General features: G+C 41.1%; 1 long non-coding RNA gene across 4 annotated transcripts; it reads right to left on the bottom strand.

Annotated features, from left to right (window-relative positions):
• Nucleotides 1-351: 351 nt before the first annotated feature.
• On the bottom strand, nucleotides 352-22,253 carry LOC135697821 (uncharacterized). 4 transcript variants are annotated; one of them, XR_010517441.1, is made up of 8 exons: nucleotides 22,145-22,253; nucleotides 15,176-16,063; nucleotides 14,923-15,126; nucleotides 7,710-8,597; nucleotides 7,457-7,660; nucleotides 1,294-1,375; nucleotides 488-1,257; nucleotides 352-438 (listed from the first exon to the last, which is right to left on the bottom strand). It is a non-coding gene; the product is annotated as an uncharacterized LOC135697821 (long non-coding RNA). The 4 variants fall into 4 exon arrangements; XR_010517443.1 differs by having other exon boundaries at nucleotides 488-1,375; nucleotides 7,710-8,479; nucleotides 8,516-8,597; XR_010517442.1 differs by having other exon boundaries at nucleotides 488-1,375; nucleotides 15,176-15,945; nucleotides 15,982-16,063.
• Nucleotides 22,254-22,486: the final 233 nt, after the last annotated feature.

The raw sequence follows: 22,486 nt of genomic DNA, 5'->3' as shown, positions 1-22,486 counted from the left end.
TGCGGATGCAGTCAACGTTCAAACAGAGTTGTCTGCATTATCGGTAATAGTCGTGGAAATAGTAATCTCTTAGCGGTTCATGGTCTGGCAGTATTCGGAATACCAACGGTGTCAGTCAGGCCTTGCGTAGTCACCTCGATAACAGATATTTCCGTTTAGGTTGTGTCAGTAACAGACTGAAGTAGGTAGTTACCATACCGGCTTCGGCGAGATATAAATCACTGTTGAACTAACCTGACAAAGCAAGAAGTGCATCCGGGTGGTAGGTATGCTCCGAAATCTTCATCTGATGGTTAGCGTATTGGACGACCCCTACACCGAAGGACGACTGTTGATCCATGACGGGCAGGAATATCTGGGGCTTCCATGGTGCCTACATCATTGCGCTCCAGTGTCTACCTGACAGAAGATAGTTGATGGATCGGCGTAGCGCTGGAACTGAAGAACGAATTAAGTGTTGATCTCGTCAGAAAATAATCGTACTTACCTGCAGTTTCAGGTTGGAAGGCCCCTTCTCCAATCCCACATACAGACGGCTACAGTGTCAGGATTGTGGTGGGAGGATCGGTTGCCTCCATAGAATCAACATCGTTGCATCCCAGAGTCGATCCAGGAATATATCAGTTGATTGAGTAAGTAACCATTTGTCTGGCATTATGCAGGGGTTTCTGAAAAATTGGGCAGATATCACTTCAAGCTGAGTGGTCGATGCTGAGTTCTTTGTCCTTTGCATGGTTACGCAGTTTGTTCACCAGTTCACAATTAACACACTTTACGAAAGTAGATTCACTTTCTTTTGCTTCGTGATCACCAGCACATTGTGGGGCAACAAGTAGTGCTGTTTCAGGAAGATGCTATATGGCAAACTGCGAAAATTTGAAGCAGTGCAAAATATTGATTTCTTCAAACACTCTACATCGATTCCAGCACAGGTAGACGCGTTGCAGCGGTTTCCAAGACAGAAGTAAGTGGATTGTAGGTCCAATTTTCAATTCTGCGACTAACACTGATGTCCGAGGAGAACGGAAGATTGTTTTACTTTTTCAGTTTTAGAACAATTTCACCAGCACTTAAATCGTCGGACAGACCAATGATTTATATCCATGAGCATGATCACTTGTTTCGCACCGTACGGAAACATTCCATCGAACATCTTTGATCGAACAAGCAAGCAGCAGAATATAACTTCGAGCGAATATCTTAATTTCACTTCAGCACGTTGATTTCCCCTTTGGCTTGATAATTACAGTTAGTTCACTCTTGTTGGATATCGCTGCGACTCTTCTGCCAAACCCCAAGAGAGACTGGCCTGTCGGACTTTTTCCACTTCAATAATTTCAGTAACCAGGCTTGGGTCCGCTGATTGATCCGTTCCCTGAAAATAAAACAAAAATGGTTAGCAATCAACTTAAGCAATAGCAATAGCAATAGCAATAACATCAAGGAAATAAAAGCAGTCGACAGGAATCTAACCTGGGCCCAGCAAGCAGACGTCCAGGATGAATATCTTTCACAATGGCCCGCACATCCAAGACCTCAACCATCCTAACACTATTCGTTACAATTTCTTCAGTTGATATTGCGTCGTGAAAAAAAATGACACTTCAATGAAGAAGAAAACACGCACGCCTACGTTGATCTAAAAGTCCGATTTTCATGACTTTCACCCACTGCGCATCATCTTCCAGTCGCTACCATAGCAACACCATCGTAACCAAATTTTCACATGCCGAGAGTTTATATAAGGAAGACTGCTGCTAACAATCGACAAGAGGCTTTTGAGGTAGTTTCCAAGCGGACGTCTTTTGGATCGCTCTTCCCATTTTTTCAAGATTGGACAGATTTTCAACATGTTTGCTAGCAAGGCGAAACACGGTCGCGATGCTCGGAAGACCCGGTCCAGTCGGAATGTTAGACCGGTGTCTTTGCCAGATTTTATGAGAACCGACCCTGATGGCACACTTACGGCCATTTACCAGCGCATAAAGGCGGCTTCTTCAAAGCCGAAGTTGCCAAAAGCGCAGGATCGTTGGGAGGTTCTCAGAAAATTGCCGGTGACCGATGAATACGATGATGTAAGGTCGCCGGTCGGAGAGTACATCCGACGGCCGTTTAAGGCTTCTACTAGCAAACAGTTGATTGGTGTGGGAATTGGAAGCGACGTTCCAGATTATCGTCTTGGAACTACCCCAGATGCCTCAAAGGCGGATTGTGGTAAGGATAATTTTGATTATAATTCTGAGTGTTTAGAATTAGATATTAATATGAATTTAGGAGATAGGGAGGGTTTTCAAGGTCATTCCCAAAATTTATGTGAGGCATTTAGGTATAACAGAGCCGATGTAGATTCGGTTCTGGTAGAAGGTATATCCAAGGTACAGGAATGCGAGACAACATTAGCAGTATTCGAAACATACGCCAAAATACACCATGATATTTTGGAACGAGTGACGTATGTTCCGACCACTGCTGATGTATCTACGCAAACTACTGTCCCAAAATTACAGCGAACACAGCTGAACTTTATATATGCTGGATTTTGGGAGAGGTGTACCTTGAGAGAAAATCAAGGTATGCAAACCGAAGATCAAAATTTGACGTATCCGAAGCAGCCTACTGTGGTGCTTCAGAAAAATGCTAGTGGCCCAAATTCTAATTTGATAAAAAATCTTTTTGGTTGGAAATCTGTTGGATTGACCTTTTTTGTTTCGGCCCTGGTCCTCGGTTTGCTGGAAATTCCAAATTACATCTAGCAGATTGGTATTGATTTTTGTTATTTGGATCGAGCTCACTGGTGGTCCAACGAATTTCATCAAAATTAATTAGCTTCTCCGAGGTCTTCTGGCGAGTAAAGATGTTGTAGCCGGGTACAAACGAATACTTCGAGCTACCATCTTTTCTACGAGAATTCCTCGGAACCCATTAACACCGGATAGGGACCTTTTGGTGAAAAAAATTCGTTCAGGGACCGTGCTTGGATGGCTAAACCCATTGGGAATGGCTTCCAAGCAAACCAATCGATGTAGCAGAATGCTTCCATCGAAGATCTTTTTGTTTATGAAGTTCGAAGGACCACTATCGTGAGCTCGATCATCGCATTTCAGAGTATTTAGCAGTGTTAGGGTTTAGATGTAGTATTTATGTAGAAAAAGAATTAGGTAGATTGATAGGAGCTAGGGCAGGAGCACATATGTGATTGGCAGGGAATGTGGTGGGAGTTTAAATGTACTGAAAAGTCATCCCTTTTGATAATTTTGATCGAAACTGGTTGATCATAAATTGATTTAATTGAAAATCGGTTTGGATCGAAATTAGGAATAGAGAGGTGACTTTTCAATACATTTAACGGGGCCTATCACATATGTGCTCCTTTTATCTTGTTAGTTAGGTACTTCCAAATTTACAGTTCACTTATAGTAGCTAGTTAGTTAAAAGAGTGGTATCACATTTCCCGGATTTTATTTTCAGAATGGGCTATTTAGTAACATACTGTTTTCGGCAATATTTCCGTAACCAAATTTGATTGAAATGGGAATATTTCCTTCTTTGAGTGTTCATTACGTTGTTTGATTATTTTTGTTTTTCGTTTTCTTTCCGTTTGATTATTGTTATTTCTGTTATTTGATATTTGAATAAAGAAGGAAACATTCCCATTAGCAAAATTTTGAATATAGAAATAACTTTTTTTTTCCGTTTTGATTGCACGTGATTTACTACTTTCACGTAAATGGTCCATTTTGGAAATGAAACTCCGGGAAATGTGATACCACCCTTAGAAGCGTTTTTAATCAGTTAGGAGCTAGGGCAGGAGCACATATGTGATTGGCAGGGAATGTGGTGGGAGTTTAAAGGTACTGAATTCTTTGTTCAGTACTTTTAACGGGGCTTCTCACATATGTGCTCCTTTATTATTAAAACACAGGATAGAGTTGACTTCAGCTTAGAGAAAGCTGGTAGTTTGAGTGACAGTGTATTATGTAGAAGAGCTAGGGCCGAAACGAGAATTTAATGAGCAGGAAATGTAGTCCCACATTTGAAATGATCTGCAATTTTTTCTTTGTCAATTAAAATTGTAATTGTAGGTTAATATTTTCATCCCATTTTTTGTATGAATTAAAATGTTCAATTCAGTGTATCAATTAAGTGGTGTTGCTCAATTTGGTTCAATTAAGTGTTTAAGGCTTCAAAAGATCCTGTTGACCAATGAATTCTTCAAATAGTATTGCCAAACTAAAGCTAACCAAGACACCATTATGGAATGCTCTTCGGCAGGGGAACTATGCCATTAGCGCGAAGCATTTTTAAACCACTGATGCTGGCGCCAACTAGTATTGTGTTTACTATTTGTTCATCACTTGATTCAATAGGATCAGATCCACCGTTAGCACAAGATGGGTAAGTGTGTCAGTTTTTGATCTTAGTGTTCCTCTAATTGACCCTGTCTTGTTGAGGAACGTTCATTGTTTGATCTCATGATTGCAGGATAAAATTATAAACATGGTTTGCCGCTATATCTAGTGCAGGTTTTATATCAATCTGATGCTTTACATTAGTTTGAGACAATCCAAGAAATTTGAATGTTTATTTCAAGTTATAGAAATAAAATTCAGATGAGGACCTTTCGTTTGAGCTTATTGTCAAAACCGTCAACCCAATTACAAGAGTTTAACGTAAAAAAACACGGTGCACAAAGGCAATTCATTACTCTGCGAGTAAATAACGTAGCTCTTACATACACAAAAAGAAGGACGAGCTTTTCGTAGCAGAGGGTCTAGGATAAGAGATGAGTGGACTGGTTGATTTTAAGTCAACCGAACTGTCAAAGCCAGAGCTAATCGAGAAACGCATATCTTGATTGAAATGGCAGTGTTGCTAGAAACCACCTACGCATATGTTGCCAAAGTCGTTTGTTTATGTTGGAGTACGAGTTAATACGCTGTGCTTTATCTATACATTTATCTGTGCTGGCTAACTGATTATTAGCCTATCCTCGAAAATATTTCGCAGTGTTTTAAACGTGTTTTTCAGAGTTGATAATAGAATAGTTACGCAGAGTGAAGCTTGCAATTTTGATGTCGATCAATGGTCATTTATTTTTTTTATTTTTGGCAACCTTGTGTTTACACTTCGGATGACTTCACAAGGGTTGTGAATGTTTCCTCTGTTATCCTGATTGGTGCAAACAATACTCCCCACGCAGTTGGTCTACTATGCTCGATAGGTAGATTTTGGTTTCATTCTGCGTAGCTCTTCTATTATCAACTATGGTGTTTTTTACTTGGAAATATAGCAAAGGCCACTCACGCAAACCAAATACCATCATCGGATAGAGGAAAATTTCCCCTACACGATGATGGTTTGCGTGGTTGGCTTCCGCTGTGTGAGGAAAGGGCTATATAACAGTTTGTTTGTAGAAAGATGTTTTTGTTTCTTCTGCGCGTTTATCTCTTCTTAATAGGTTATAGGCCTATTCGCAAATGTTCTATCGAAGAGAAAAGGTTTTCTCCGGTCGTTTTCTCACGGAATTCGTGTAATAATTATGACGAACGGTAATGCAAGCGGTAGCGTAGCGGTGGGGTAGTCCACAACTTTTAGAGCCTACGTGGAAGTTTGTGGTGGAAGAACTGTCGTGCGCGGTGAAACCGGAAAGGAAAGCGGACGGAACCTTCGAAGCTTCTGGACCCCAATAATTATGTGCATGTTAACGAGGCACAAACGTCGGAGGATGTTTGGGCAAAGTTAGAGTATGCATTCTAGGACACAGGATTGACACGAAGAGTCGGACTATTACACAAACTAGTCAAGACGGAGCTGTCAGCCTGCACGTCGATGGATGATTATGTGAATCGAATTGTATCTACCGGGCACTAGCTGAACGGAATTGACTTCCCGATATCCGACAAGTGGGTGGGAACTCTGTTGTTCGCTGGTCTCCCGGAAGAATATCGCCCGATGATTATGGCGCACTGTCGGAGGAGATCTACATAGATCAGCCTCCATGTTTCAAAAGGTCGGAACAACGAAAGCTGGTGTGTCGTCTGAACAAAGCTCTCTATGGGCTGAAACAGTCCAGTCGTGTCTGGTAAAAATGTCAAGGGTAGAATCGTAACCTCATAACTAATAACCAAAAATTTAGGTAAAGCTTTTTCTCCTTTACGCGACTACCTATGGAATCCCAGATTTTTGTTTTCTTTAGCAAAAATACTGCTGTTGTGAGGATTTTGAGTCCTGTATCCAATAAAACTCCAAGATCCTTGACAACTCTGTCAAGCTGAATTTTCTGGCAGTTTATGAAATAACAGTATTGCTTTGGGGTTTTACTTCTGTTGAAACTAATAACTGAGCATGTAGCAATTGAGTTAATTACATGCACACCAGTCGTAGAACACGTCGATCAATGTTTGAAGTTCAATGCAATTGACGACTGAGCGAACCACAAGGTATGATTTTGAAATCATCAGCGTACACGATTCTGCATCCTGGAGGGAGTATTAAGTAGACTTCGTTGTAATAAAGCGGGAAGAGCAACGTGGTAATCTAGCGACCAGGAAAGCAGCCGTGTTGAAATATAGTGCGCTACAGTTCTCTGCAACGAGTCACCAATTAAGAGCTCAAATAGTTTCGAGCCAGCATAAAGCGAAGTAATCCCACAATAATTTGAATACAGGAATGATGTAGGGTCTTTTCCACCCTTTCAAACCCATGCTTGACGCTACCAATCAGCGAAGACGTCAGCAAAACCCAACCGACACCCGTAGCAACAAATCGATGACGTGCGCAAAACCAGTCGAACTACGCGAACCAAGATTGCATCAGAATCAAACCACCCGGAGGAATGGCGAATCAGCAGATTTGGTTTATAAAAGTGTTCTAAATTTATTTCTAGCTTCAGTCTTTAAGTACGTATGTACCTACGTAAACGGTCGGTTAAGAATAATAAATTGTTTTTTTTTTTAAGTCACTCTGGACTTAATTGTTATAATTTATACAACGCCAAGACAAATTGTTCGACAACCTATATTCACATTAACCCATAGATGTTCTATGCCACCGTCATCAACGATTGTTGATTCCGACGAACTGTAGCGTTTTGAGATGGCAATCAACACACTCCCTCCTCTTGTTTGTCCCTTAGTAATCATAATGTCCATATCCGAATCGCTAACCGAGATGAAGAGGTCGTCAACTTTAGTGCAAAGACATTTGACGTTCTGGTAGCATATGCGGATGCAGTCAACGTTCAAACAGAGTTGTCTGCATTATCGGTAATAGTCGTGGAAATAGTAATCTCTTAGCGGTTCATGGTCTGGCAGTATTCGGAATACCAACGGTGTCAGTCAGGCCTTGCGTAGTCACCTCGATAACAGATATTTCCGTTTAGGTTGTGTCAGTAACAGACTGAAGTAGGTAGTTACCATACCGGCTTCGGCGAGATATAATTCACTGTTGAACTAACCTGACAAAGCAAGAAGTGCATCCGGGTGGTAGGTATGCTCCGAAATCTTCATCTGATGGTTAGCGTATTGGACGACCCCTACACCGAAGGACGACTGTTGATCCATGACGGGCAGGAATATCAGGGGCTTCCATGGTGCCTACATCATTGCGCTCCAGTGTCTACCTGACAGAAGATAGTTGATGGATCGGCGTAGCGCTGGAACTGAAGAACGAATTAAGTGTTGATCTCGTCAGAAAATAATCGTACTTACCTGCAGTTTCAGGTTGGAAGGCCCCTTCTCCAATCCCACATACAGACGGCTACAGTGTCAGGATTGTGGTGGGAGGATCGGTTGCCTCCATAGAATCAACATCGTTGCATCCCAGAGTCGATCCAGGAATATATCAGTTGATTGAGTAAGTAACCATTTGTCTGGCATTATGCAGGGGTTTCTGAAAAATTGGGCAGATATCACTTCAAGCTGAGTGGTCGATGCTGAGTTCTTTGTCCTTTGCATGGTTACGCAGTTTGTTCACCAGTTCACAATTAACACACTTTACGAAAGTAGATTCACTTTCTTTTGCTTCGTGATCACCAGCACATTGTGGGGCAACAAGTAGTGCTGTTTCAGGAAGATGCTATATGGCAAACTGCGAAAATTTGAAGCAGTGCAAAATATTGATTTCTTCAAACACTCTACATCGATTCCAGCACAGGTAGACGCGTTGCAGCGGTTTCCAAGACAGAAGTAAGTGGATTGTAGGTCCAATTTTCAATTCTGCGACTAACACTGATGTCCGAGGAGAACGGAAGATTGTTTTACTTTTTCAGTTTTAGAACAATTTCACCAGCACTTAAATCGTCGGACAGACCAATGATTTATATCCATGAGCATGATCACTTGTTTCGCACCGTACGGAAACATTCCATCGAACATCTTTGATCGAACAAGCAAGCAGCAGAATATAACTTCGAGCGAATATCTTAATTTCACTTCAGCACGTTGATTTCCCCTTTGGCTTGATAATTACAGTTAGTTCACTCTTGTTGGATATCGCTGCGACTCTTCTGCCAAACCCCAAGAGAGACTGGCCTGTCGGACTTTTTCCACTTCAATAATTTCAGTAACCAGGCTTGGGTCCGCTGATTGATCCGTTCCCTGAAAATAAAACAAAAATGGTTAGCAATCAACTTAAGCAATAGCAATAGCAATAGCAATAACATCAAGGAAATAAAAGCAGTCGACAGGAATCTAACCTGGGCCCAGCAAGCAGACGTCCAGGATGAATATCTTTCACAATGGCCCGCACATCCAAGACCTCAACCATCCTAACACTATTCGTTACAATTTCTTCAGTTGATATTGCGTCGTGAAAAAAAATGACACTTCAATGAAGAAGAAAACACGCACGCCTACGTTGATCTAAAAGTCCGATTTTCATGACTTTCACCCACTGCGCATCATCTTCCAGTCGCTACCATAGCAACACCATCGTAACCAAATTTTCACATGCCGAGAGTTTATATAAGGAAGACTGCTGCTAACAATCGACAAGAGGCTTTTGAGGTAGTTTCCAAGCGGACGTCTTTTGGATCGCTCTTCCCATTTTTTCAAGATTGGACAGATTTTCAACATGTTTGCTAGCAAGGCGAAACACGGTCGCGATGCTCGGAAGACCCGGTCCAGTCGGAATGTTAGACCGGTGTCTTTGCCAGATTTTATGAGAACCGACCCTGATGGCACACTTACGGCCATTTACCAGCGCATAAAGGCGGCTTCTTCAAAGCCGAAGTTGCCAAAAGCGCAGGATCGTTGGGAGGTTCTCAGAAAATTGCCGGTGACCGATGAATACGATGATGTAAGGTCGCCGGTCGGAGAGTACATCCGACGGCCGTTTAAGGCTTCTACTAGCAAACAGTTGATTGGTGTGGGAATTGGAAGCGACGTTCCAGATTATCGTCTTGGAACTACCCCAGATGCCTCAAAGGCGGATTGTGGTAAGGATAATTTTGATTATAATTCTGAGTGTTTAGAATTAGATATTAATATGAATTTAGGAGATAGGGAGGGTTTTCAAGGTCATTCCCAAAATTTATGTGAGGCATTTAGGTATAACAGAGCCGATGTAGATTCGGTTCTGGTAGAAGGTATATCCAAGGTACAGGAATGCGAGACAACATTAGCAGTATTCGAAACATACGCCAAAATACACCATGATATTTTGGAACGAGTGACGTATGTTCCGACCACTGCTGATGTATCTACGCAAACTACTGTCCCAAAATTACAGCGAACACAGCTGAACTTTATATATGCTGGATTTTGGGAGAGGTGTACCTTGAGAGAAAATCAAGGTATGCAAACCGAAGATCAAAATTTGACGTATCCGAAGCAGCCTACTGTGGTGCTTCAGAAAAATGCTAGTGGCCCAAATTCTAATTTGATAAAAAATCTTTTTGGTTGGAAATCTGTTGGATTGACCTTTTTTGTTTCGGCCCTGGTCCTCGGTTTGCTGGAAATTCCAAATTACATCTAGCAGATTGGTATTGATTTTTGTTATTTGGATCGAGCTCACTGGTGGTCCAACGAATTTCATCAAAATTAATTAGCTTCTCCGAGGTCTTCTGGCGAGTAAAGATGTTGTAGCCGGGTACAAACGAATACTTCGAGCTACCATCTTTTCTACGAGAATTCCTCGGAACCCATTAACACCGGATAGGGACCTTTTGGTGAAAAAAATTCGTTCAGGGACCGTGCTTGGATGGCTAAACCCATTGGGAATGGCTTCCAAGCAAACCAATCGATGTAGCAGAATGCTTCCATCGAAGATCTTTTTGTTTATGAAGTTCGAAGGACCACTATCGTGAGCTCGATCATCGCATTTCAGAGTATTTAGCAGTGTTAGGGTTTAGATGTAGTATTTATGTAGAAAAAGAATTAGGTAGATTGATAGGAGCTAGGGCAGGAGCACATATGTGATTGGCAGGGAATGTGGTGGGAGTTTAAATGTACTGAAAAGTCATCCCTTTTGATAATTTTGATCGAAACTGGTTGATCATAAATTGATTTAATTGAAAATCGGTTTGGATCGAAATTAGGAATAGAGAGGTGACTTTTCAATACATTTAACGGGGCCTATCACATATGTGCTCCTTTTATCTTGTTAGTTAGGTACTTCCAAATTTACAGTTCACTTATAGTAGCTAGTTAGTTAAAAGAGTGGTATCACATTTCCCGGATTTTATTTTCAGAATGGGCTATTTAGTAACATACTGTTTTCGGCAATATTTCCGTAACCAAATTTGATTGAAATGGGAATATTTCCTTCTTTGAGTGTTCATTACGTTGTTTGATTATTTTTGTTTTTCGTTTTCTTTCCGTTTGATTATTGTTATTTCTGTTATTTGATATTTGAATAAAGAAGGAAACATTCCCATTAGCAAAATTTTGAATATAGAAATAACTTTTTTTTTCCGTTTTGATTGCACGTGATTTACTACTTTCACGTAAATGGTCCATTTTGGAAATGAAACTCCGGGAAATGTGATACCACCCTTAGAAGCGTTTTTAATCAGTTAGGAGCTAGGGCAGGAGCACATATGTGATTGGCAGGGAATGTGGTGGGAGTTTAAAGGTACTGAATTCTTTGTTCAGTACTTTTAACGGGGCTTCTCACATATGTGCTCCTTTATTATTAAAACACAGGATAGAGTTGACTTCAGGTTAGAGAAAGCTGGTAGTTTGAGTGAAAGTGTATTATGTAGAAGAGCTAGGGCCGAAACGAGAATTTAATGAGCAGGAAATGTAGTCCCACATTTGAAATGATCTGCAATTTTTTCTTTGTCAATTAAAATTGTAATTGTAGGTTAATATTTTCATCCCATTTTTTGTATGAATTAAAATGTTCAATTCAGTGTATCAATTAAGTGGTGTTGCTCAATTTGGTTCAATTAAGTGTTTAAGGCTTCAAAAGATCCTGTTGACCAATGAATTCTTCAAATAGTATTGCCAAACTAAAGCTAACCAAGACACCATTATGGAATGCTCTTCGGCAGGGGAACTATGCCATTAGCGCGAAGCATTTTTAAACCACTGATGCTGGCGCCAACTAGTATTGTGTTTACTATTTGTTCATCACTTGATTCAATAGGATCAGATCCACCGTTAGCACAAGATGGGTAAGTGTGTCAGTTTTTGATCTTAGTGTTCCTCTAATTGACCCTGTCTTGTTGAGGAACGTTCATTGTTTGATCTCATGATTGCAGGATAAAATTATAAACATGGTTTGCCGCTATATCTAGTGCAGGTTTTATATCAATCTGATGCTTTACATTAGTTTGAGACAATCCAAGAAATTTGAATGTTTATTTCAAGTTATAGAAATAAAATTCAGATGAGGACCTTTCGTTTGAGCTTATTGTCAAAACCGTCAACCCAATTACAAGAGTTTAACGTAAAAAAACACGGTGCACAAAGGCAATTCATTACTCTGCGAGTAAATAACGTAGCTCTTACATACACAAAAAGAAGGACGAGCTTTTCGTAGCAGAGGGTCTAGGATAAGAGATGAGTGGACTGGTTGATTTTAAGTCAACCGAACTGTCAAAGCCAGAGCTAATCGAGAAACGCATATCTTGATTGAAATGGCAGTGTTGCTAGAAACCACCTACGCATATGTTGCCAAAGTCGTTTGTTTATGTTGGAGTACGAGTTAATACGCTGTGCTTTATCTATACATTTATCTGTGCTGGCTAACTGATTATTAGCCTATCCTCGAAAATATTTCGCAGTGTTTTAAACGTGTTTTTCAGAGTTGATAATAGAATAGTTACGCAGAGTGAAGCTTGCAATTTTGATGTCGATCAATGGTCATTTATTTTTTTTTATTTTTGGCAACCTTGTGTTTACACTTCGGATGACTTCACAAGGGTTGTGAATGTTTCCTCTGTTATCCTGATTGGTGCAAACAATACTCCCCACGCAGTTGGTCTACTATGCTCGATAGGTAGATTTTGGTTTCATTCTGCGTAGCTCTTCTATTATCAACTATGGTGTTTTTTACTTGGAAATATAGCAAAGGCCACTCACGCAAACCAAATACCATCATCGGATAGAGGAAAATTTCCCCTACACGATGATGGTTTGCGTGGTTGGCTTCCGCTGTGTGAGGAAAGGGCTATATAACAGTTTGTTTGTAGAAAGATGTTTTTGTTTCTTCTGCGCGTTTATCTCTTCTTAGGCTCTGAACCATTTGGCGATTTTTTTTAACTTTTGGTTAAAATTTGACAGATGGAAAGTTATCGATGAACCCTGCTATCCGAGCATGGTTATTTCTGACAGACAAGAAGTTAAATTTTGACAACCGTGGGTCGAAAATCGGTCGATCGACAACACGGGGATTTTCGAACATAGAAAATAACTTTCGAAATGTCACTTTTAACCACGAGTTAAATTTAACTCGGCAAATGGTCCACAGCCTTAATAGGTTATAGGCCTATTCGCAAATGTTCTATCGAAGAGAAAAGGTTTTCTCCGGTCGTTTTCTCACGGAATTCGTGTAATAATTATGACGAACGGTAATGCAAGCGGTAGCGTAGCGGTGGGGTAGTCCACAACTTTTAGAGCCTACGTGGAAGTTTGTGGTGGAAGAACTGTCGTGCGCGGTGAAACCGGAAAGGAAAGCGGACGGAACCTTCGAAGCTTCTGGACCCCAATAATTATGTGCATGTTAACGAGGCACAAACGTCGGAGGATGTTTGGGCAAAGTTAGAGTATGCATTCTAGGACACAGGATTGACACGAAGAGTCGGACTATTACACAAACTAGTCAAGACGGAGCTGTCAGCCTGCACGTCGATGGATGATTATGTGAATCGAATTGTATCTACCGGGCACTAGCTGAACGGAATTGACTTCCCGATATCCGACAAGTGGGTGGGAACTCTGTTGTTCGCTGGTCTCCCGGAAGAATATCGCCCGATGATTATGGCGCACTGTCGGAGGAGATCTACATAGATCAGCCTCCATGTTTCAAAAGGTCGGAACAACGAAAGCTGGTGTGTCGTCTGAACAAAGCTCTCTATGGGCTGAAACAGTCCAGTCGTGTCTGGTAAAAATGTCAAGGGTAGAATCGTAACCTCATAACTAATAACCAAAAATTTAGGTAAAGCTTTTTCTCCTTTACGCGACTACCTATGGAATCCCAGATTTTTGTTTTCTTTAGCAAAAATACTGCTGTTGTGAGGATTTTGAGTCCTGTATCCAATAAAACTCCAAGATCCTTGACAACTCTGTCAAGCTGAATTTTCTGGCAGTTTATGAAATAACAGTATTGCTTTGGGGTTTTACTTCTGTTGAAACTAATAACTGAGCATGTAGCAATTGAGTTAATTACATGCACACCAGTCGTAGAACACGTCGATCAATGTTTGAAGTTCAATGCAATTGACGACTGAGCGAACCACAAGGTATGATTTTGAAATCATCAGCGTACACGATTCTGCATCCTGGAGGGAGTATTAAGTAGACTTCGTTGTAATAAAGCGGGAAGAGCAACGTGGTAATCTAGCGACCAGGAAAGCAGCCGTGTTGAAATATAGTGCGCTACAGTTCTCTGCAACGAGTCACCAATTAAGAGCTCAAATAGTTTCGAGCCAGCATAAAGCGAAGTAATCCCACAATAATTTGAATACAGGAATGATGTAGGGTCTTTTCCACCCTTTCAAACCCATGCTTGACGCTACCAATCAGCGAAGACGTCAGCAAAACCCAACCGACACCCGTAGCAACAAATCGATGACGTGCGCAAAACCAGTCGAACTACGCGAACCAAGATTGCATCAGAATCAAACCACCCGGAGGAATGGCGAATCAGCAGATTTAGTTTATAAAAGTGTTCTAAATTTATTTCTAGCTTCAGTCTTTAAGTACGTATGTACCTACGTAAACGGTCGGTTAAGAATAATAAATTGTTTTTTTTTTTAAGTCACTCTGGACTTAATTGTTATAATTTATACAACGCCAAGACAAATTGTTCGACAACCTATATTCACATTAACCCATAGATGTTCTATGCCACCGTCATCAACGATTGTTGATTCCGACGAACTGTAGCGTTTTGAGATGGCAATCAACACACTCCCTCCTCTTGTTTGTCCCTTAGTAATCATAATGTCCATATCCGAATCGCTAACCGAGATGAAGAGGTCGTCAACTTTAGTGCAAAGACATTTGACGTTCTGGTAGCATATGCGGATGCAGTCAACGTTCAAACAGAGTTGTCTGCATTATCGGTAATAGTCGTGGAAATAGTAATCTCTTAGCGGTTCATGGTCTGGCAGTATTCGGAATACCAACGGTGTCAGTCAGGCCTTGCGTAGTCACCTCGATAACAGATATTTCCGTTTAGGTTGTGTCAGTAACAGACTGAAGTAGGTAGTTACCATACCGGCTTCGGCGAGATATAATTCACTGTTGAACTAACCTGACAAAGCAAGAAGTGCATCCGGGTGGTAGGTATGCTCCGAAATCTTCATCTGATGGTTAGCGTATTGGACGACCCCTACACCGAAGGACGACTGTTGATCCATGACGGGCAGGAATATCAGGGGCTTCCATGGTGCCTACATCATTGCGCTCCAGTGTCTACCTGACAGAAGATAGTTGATGGATCGGCGTAGCGCTGGAACTGAAGAACGAATTAAGTGTTGATCTCGTCAGAAAATAATCGTACTTACCTGCAGTTTCAGGTTGGAAGGCCCCTTCTCCAATCCCACATACAGACGGCTACAGTGTCAGGATTGTGGTGGGAGGATCGGTTGCCTCCATAGAATCAACATCGTTGCATCCCAGAGTCGATCCAGGAATATATCAGTTGATTGAGTAAGTAACCATTTGTCTGGCATTATGCAGGGGTTTCTGAAAAATTGGGCAGATATCACTTCAAGCTGAGTGGTCGATGCTGAGTTCTTTGTCCTTTGCATGGTTACGCAGTTTGTTCACCAGTTCACAATTAACACACTTTACGAAAGTAGATTCACTTTCTTTTGCTTCGTGATCACCAGCACATTGTGGGGCAACAAGTAGTGCTGTTTCAGGAAGATGCTATATGGCAAACTGCGAAAATTTGAAGCAGTGCAAAATATTGATTTCTTCAAACACTCTACATCGATTCCAGCACAGGTAGACGCGTTGCAGCGGTTTCCAAGACAGAAGTAAGTGGATTGTAGGTCCAATTTTCAATTCTGCGACTAACACTGATGTCCGAGGAGAACGGAAGATTGTTTTACTTTTTCAGTTTTAGAACAATTTCACCAGCACTTAAATCGTCGGACAGACCAATGATTTATATCCATGAGCATGATCACTTGTTTCGCACCGTACGGAAACATTCCATCGAACATCTTTGATCGAACAAGCAAGCAGCAGAATATAACTTCGAGCGAATATCTTAATTTCACTTCAGCACGTTGATTTCCCCTTTGGCTTGATAATTACAGTTAGTTCACTCTTGTTGGATATCGCTGCGACTCTTCTGCCAAACCCCAAGAGAGACTGGCCTGTCGGACTTTTTCCACTTCAATAATTTCAGTAACCAGGCTTGGGTCCGCTGATTGATCCGTTCCCTGAAAATAAAACAAAAATGGTTAGCAATCAACTTAAGCAATAGCAATAGCAATAGCAATAACATCAAGGAAATAAAAGCAGTCGACAGGAATCTAACCTGGGCCCAGCAAGCAGACGTCCAGGATGAATATCTTTCACAATGGCCCGCACATCCAAGACCTCAACCATCCTAACACTATTCGTTACAATTTCTTCAGTTGATATTGCGTCGTGAAAAAAAATGACACTTCAATGAAGAAGAAAACACGCACGCCTACGTTGATCTAAAAGTCCGATTTTCATGACTTTCACCCACTGCGCATCATCTTCCAGTCGCTACCATAGCAACACCATCGTAACCAAATTTTCACATGCCGAGAGTTTATATAAGGAAGACTGCTGCTAACAATCGACAAGAGGCTTTTGAGGTAGTTTCCAAGCGGACGTCTTTTGGATCGCTCTTCCCATTTTTTCAAGATTGGACAGATTTTCAACATGTTTGCTAGCAAGGCGAAACACGGTCGCGATGCTCGGAAGACCCGGTCCAGTCGGAATGTTAGACCGGTGTCTTTGCCAGATTTTATGAGAACCGACCCTGATGGCACACTTACGGCCATTTACCAGCGCATAAAGGCGGCTTCTTCAAAGCCGAAGTTGCCAAAAGCGCAGGATCGTTGGGAGGTTCTCAGAAAATTGCCGGTGACCGATGAATACGATGATGTAAGGTCGCCGGTCGGAGAGTACATCCGACGGCCGTTTAAGGCTTCTACTAGCAAACAGTTGATTGGTGTGGGAATTGGAAGCGACGTTCCAGATTATCGTCTTGGAACTACCCCAGATGCCTCAAAGGCGGATTGTGGTAAGGATAATTTTGATTATAATTCTGAGTGTTTAGAATTAGATATTAATATGAATTTAGGAGATAGGGAGGGTTTTCAAGGTCATTCCCAAAATTTATGTGAGGCATTTAGGTATAACAGAGCCGATGTAGATTCGGTTCTGGTAGAAGGTATATCCAAGGTACAGGAATGCGAGACAACATTAGCAGTATTCGAAACATACGCCAAAATACACCATGATATTTTGGAACGAGTGACGTATGTTCCGACCACTGCTGATGTATCTACGCAAACTACTGTCCCAAAATTACAGCGAACACAGCTGAACTTTATATATGCTGGATTTTGGGAGAGGTGTACCTTGAGAGAAAATCAAGGTATGCAAACCGAAGATCAAAATTTGACGTATCCGAAGCAGCCTACTGTGGTGCTTCAGAAAAATGCTAGTGGCCCAAATTCTAATTTGATAAAAAATCTTTTTGGTTGGAAATCTGTTGGATTGACCTTTTTTGTTTCGGCCCTGGTCCTCGGTTTGCTGGAAATTCCAAATTACATCTAGCAGATTGGTATTGATTTTTGTTATTTGGATCGAGCTCACTGGTGGTCCAACGAATTTCATCAAAATTAATTAGCTTCTCCGAGGTCTTCTGGCGAGTAAAGATGTTGTAGCCGGGTACAAACGAATACTTCGAGCTACCATCTTTTCTACGAGAATTCCTCGGAACCCATTAACACCGGATAGGGACCTTTTGGTGAAAAAAATTCGTTCAGGGACCGTGCTTGGATGGCTAAACCCATTGGGAATGGCTTCCAAGCAAACCAATCGATGTAGCAGAATGCTTCCATCGAAGATCTTTTTGTTTATGAAGTTCGAAGGACCACTATCGTGAGCTCGATCATCGCATTTCAGAGTATTTAGCAGTGTTAGGGTTTAGATGTAGTATTTATGTAGAAAAAGAATTAGGTAGATTGATAGGAGCTAGGGCAGGAGCACATATGTGATTGGCAGGGAATGTGGTGGGAGTTTAAATGTACTGAAAAGTCATCCCTTTTGATAATTTTGATCGAAACTGGTTGATCATAAATTGATTTAATTGAAAATCGGTTTGGATCGAAATTAGGAATAGAGAGGTGACTTTTCAATACATTTAACGGGGCCTATCACATATGTGCTCCTTTTATCTTGTTAGTTAGGTACTTCCAAATTTACAGTTCACTTATAGTAGCTAGTTAGTTAAAAGAGTGGTATCACATTTCCCGGATTTTATTTTCAGAATGGGCTATTTAGTAACATACTGTTTTCGGCAATATTTCCGTAACCAAATTTGATTGAAATGGGAATATTTCCTTCTTTGAGTGTTCATTACGTTGTTTGATTATTTTTGTTTTTCGTTTTCTTTCCGTTTGATTATTGTTATTTCTGTTATTTGATATTTGAATAAAGAAGGAAACATTCCCATTAGCAAAATTTTGAATATAGAAATAACTTTTTTTTTCCGTTTTGATTGCACGTGATTTACTACTTTCACGTAAATGGTCCATTTTGGAAATGAAACTCCGGGAAATGTGATACCACCCTTAGAAGCGTTTTTAATCAGTTAGGAGCTAGGGCAGGAGCACATATGTGATTGGCAGGGAATGTGGTGGGAGTTTAAAGGTACTGAATTCTTTGTTCAGTACTTTTAACGGGGCTTCTCACATATGTGCTCCTTTATTATTAAAACACAGGATAGAGTTGACTTCAGCTTAGAGAAAGCTGGTAGTTTGAGTGACAGTGTATTATGTAGAAGAGCTAGGGCCGAAACGAGAATTTAATGAGCAGGAAATGTAGTCCCACATTTGAAATGATCTGCAATTTTTTCTTTGTCAATTAAAATTGTAATTGTAGGTTAATATTTTCATCCCATTTTTTGTATGAATTAAAATGTTCAATTCAGTGTATCAATTAAGTGGTGTTGCTCAATTTGGTTCAATTAAGTGTTTAAGGCTTCAAAAGATCCTGTTGACCAATGAATTCTTCAAATAGTATTGCCAAACTAAAGCTAACCAAGACACCATTATGGAATGCTCTTCGGCAGGGGAACTATGCCATTAGCGCGAAGCATTTTTAAACCACTGATGCTGGCGCCAACTAGTATTGTGTTTACTATTTGTTCATCACTTGATTCAATAGGATCAGATCCACCGTTAGCACAAGATGGGTAAGTGTGTCAGTTTTTGATCTTAGTGTTCCTCTAATTGACCCTGTCTTGTTGAGGAACGTTCATTGTTTGATCTCATGATTGCAGGATAAAATTATAAACATGGTTTGCCGCTATATCTAGTGCAGGTTTTATATCAATCTGATGCTTTACATTAGTTTGAGACAATCCAAGAAATTTGAATGTTTATTTCAAGTTATAGAAATAAAATTCAGATGAGGACCTTTCGTTTGAGCTTATTGTCAAAACCGTCAACCCAATTACAAGAGTTTAACGTAAAAAAACACGGTGCACAAAGGCAATTCATTACTCTGCGAGTAAATAACGTAGCTCTTACATACACAAAAAGAAGGACGAGCTTTTCGTAGCAGAGGGTCTAGGATAAGAGATGAGTGGACTGGTTGATTTTAAGTCAACCGAACTGTCAAAGCCAGAGCTAATCGAGAAACGCATATCTTGATTGAAATGGCAGTGTTGCTAGAAACCACCTACGCATATGTTGCCAAAGTCGTTTGTTTATGTTGGAGTACGAGTTAATACGCTGTGCTTTATCTATACATTTATCTGTGCTGGCTAACTGATTATTAGCCTATCCTCGAAAATATTTCGCAGTGTTTTAAACGTGTTTTTCAGAGTTGATAATAGAATAGTTACGCAGAGTGAAGCTTGCAATTTTGATGTCGATCAATGGTCATTTATTTTTTTTATTTTTGGCAACCTTGTGTTTACACTTCGGATGACTTCACAAGGGTTGTGAATGTTTCCTCTGTTATCCTGATTGGTGCAAACAATACTCCCCACGCAGTTGGTCTACTATGCTCGATAGGTAGATTTTGGTTTCATTCTGCGTAGCTCTTCTATTATCAACTATGGTGTTTTTTACTTGGAAATATAGCAAAGGCCACTCACGCAAACCAAATACCATCATCGGATAGAGGAAAATTTCCCCTACACGATGATGGTTTGCGTGGTTGGCTTCCGCTGTGTGAGGAAAGGGCTATATAACAGTTTGTTTGTAGAAAGATGTTTTTGTTTCTTCTGCGCGTTTATCTCTTCTTAATAGGTTATAGGCCTATTCGCAAATGTTCTATCGAAGAGAAAAGGTTTTCTCCGGTCGTTTTCTCACGGAATTCGTGTAATAATTATGACGAACGGTAATGCAAGCGGTAGCGTAGCGGTGGGGTAGTCCACAACTTTTAGAGCCTACGTGGAAGTTTGTGGTGGAAGAACTGTCGTGCGCGGTGAAACCGGAAAGGAAAGCGGACGGAACCTTCGAAGCTTCTGGACCCCAATAATTATGTGCATGTTAACGAGGCACAAACGTCGGAGGATGTTTGGGCAAAGTTAGAGTATGCATTCTAGGACACAGGATTGACACGAAGAGTCGGACTATTACACAAACTAGTCAAGACGGAGCTGTCAGCCTGCACGTCGATGGATGATTATGTGAATCGAATTGTATCTACCGGGCACTAGCTGAACGGAATTGACTTCCCGATATCCGACAAGTGGGTGGGAACTCTGTTGTTCGCTGGTCTCCCGGAAGAATATCGCCCGATGATTATGGCGCACTGTCGGAGGAGATCTACATAGATCAGCCTCCATGTTTCAAAAGGTCGGAACAACGAAAGCTGGTGTGTCGTCTGAACAAAGCTCTCTATGGGCTGAAACAGTCCAGTCGTGTCTGGTAAAAATGTCAAGGGTAGAATCGTAACCTCATAACTAATAACCAAAAATTTAGGTAAAGCTTTTTCTCCTTTACGCGACTACCTATGGAATCCCAGATTTTTGTTTTCTTTAGCAAAAATACTGCTGTTGTGAGGATTTTGAGTCCTGTATCCAATAAAACTCCAAGATCCTTGACAACTCTGTCAAGCTGAATTTTCTGGCAGTTTATGAAATAACAGTATTGCTTTGGGGTTTTACTTCTGTTGAAACTAATAACTGAGCATGTAGCAATTGAGTTAATTACATGCACACCAGTCGTAGAACACGTCGATCAATGTTTGAAGTTCAATGCAATTGACGACTGAGCGAACCACAAGGTATGATTTTGAAATCATCAGCGTACACGATTCTGCATCCTGGAGGGAGTATTAAGTAGACTTCGTTGTAATAAAGCGGGAAGAGCAACGTGGTAATCTAGCGACCAGGAAAGCAGCCGTGTTGAAATATAGTGCGCTACAGTTCTCTGCAACGAGTCACCAATTAAGAGCTCAAATAGTTTCGAGCCAGCATAAAGCGAAGTAATCCCACAATAATTTGAATACAGGAATGATGTAGGGTCTTTTCCACCCTTTCAAACCCATGCTTGACGCTACCAATCAGCGAAGACGTCAGCAAAACCCAACCGACACCCGTAGCAACAAATCGATGACGTGCGCAAAACCAGTCGAACTACGCGAACCAAGATTGCATCAGAATCAAACCACCCGGAGGAATGGCGAATCAGCAGATTTAGTTTATAAAAGTGTTCTAAATTTATTTCTAGCTTCAGTCTTTAAGTACGTATGTACCTACGTAAACGGTCGGTTAAGAATAATAAATTGTTTTTTTTTTTAAGTCACTCTGGACTTAATTGTTATAATTTATACAACGCCAAGACAAATTGTTCGACAACCTATATTCACATTAACCCATAGATGTTCTATGCCACCGTCATCAACGATTGTTGATTCCGACGAACTGTAGCGTTTTGAGATGGCAATCAACACACTCCCTCCTCTTGTTTGTCCCTTAGTAATCATAATGTCCATATCCGAATCGCTAACCGAGATGAAGAGGTCGTCAACTTTAGTGCAAAGACATTTGACGTTCTGGTAGCATATGCGGATGCAGTCAACGTTCAAACAGAGTTGTCTGCATTATCGGTAATAGTCGTGGAAATAGTAATCTCTTAGCGGTTCATGGTCTGGCAGTATTCGGAATACCAACGGTGTCAGTCAGGCCTTGCGTAGTCACCTCGATAACAGATATTTCCGTTTAGGTTGTGTCAGTAACAGACTGAAGTAGGTAGTTACCATACCGGCTTCGGCGAGATATAAATCACTGTTGAACTAACCTGACAAAGCAAGAAGTGCATCCGGGTGGTAGGTATGCTCCGAAATCTTCATCTGATGGTTAGCGTATTGGACGACCCCTACACCGAAGGACGACTGTTGATCCATGACGGGCAGGAATATCTGGGGCTTCCATGGTGCCTACATCATTGCGCTCCAGTGTCTACCTGACAGAAGATAGTTGATGGATCGGCGTAGCGCTGGAACTGAAGAACGAATTAAGTGTTGATCTCGTCAGAAAATAATCGTACTTACCTGCAGTTTCAGGTTGGAAGGCCCCTTCTCCAATCCCACATACAGACGGCTACAGTGTCAGGATTGTGGTGGGAGGATCGGTTGCCTCC

Source organism: Ochlerotatus camptorhynchus, unplaced genomic scaffold (genome assembly GCF_037179485.1).
Source record: "Ochlerotatus camptorhynchus isolate MF236.1 unplaced genomic scaffold, CSIRO-AGI_Acam_v1.1 ptg000078l, whole genome shotgun sequence".
In the NCBI taxonomy this organism is placed as follows: Eukaryota; Metazoa; Arthropoda; class Insecta; order Diptera; family Culicidae; genus Ochlerotatus; species Ochlerotatus camptorhynchus.
The sequence above is the reverse complement of the archived record's forward strand: the minus strand, read 5'-3'. Positions and strand labels throughout refer to the sequence as shown.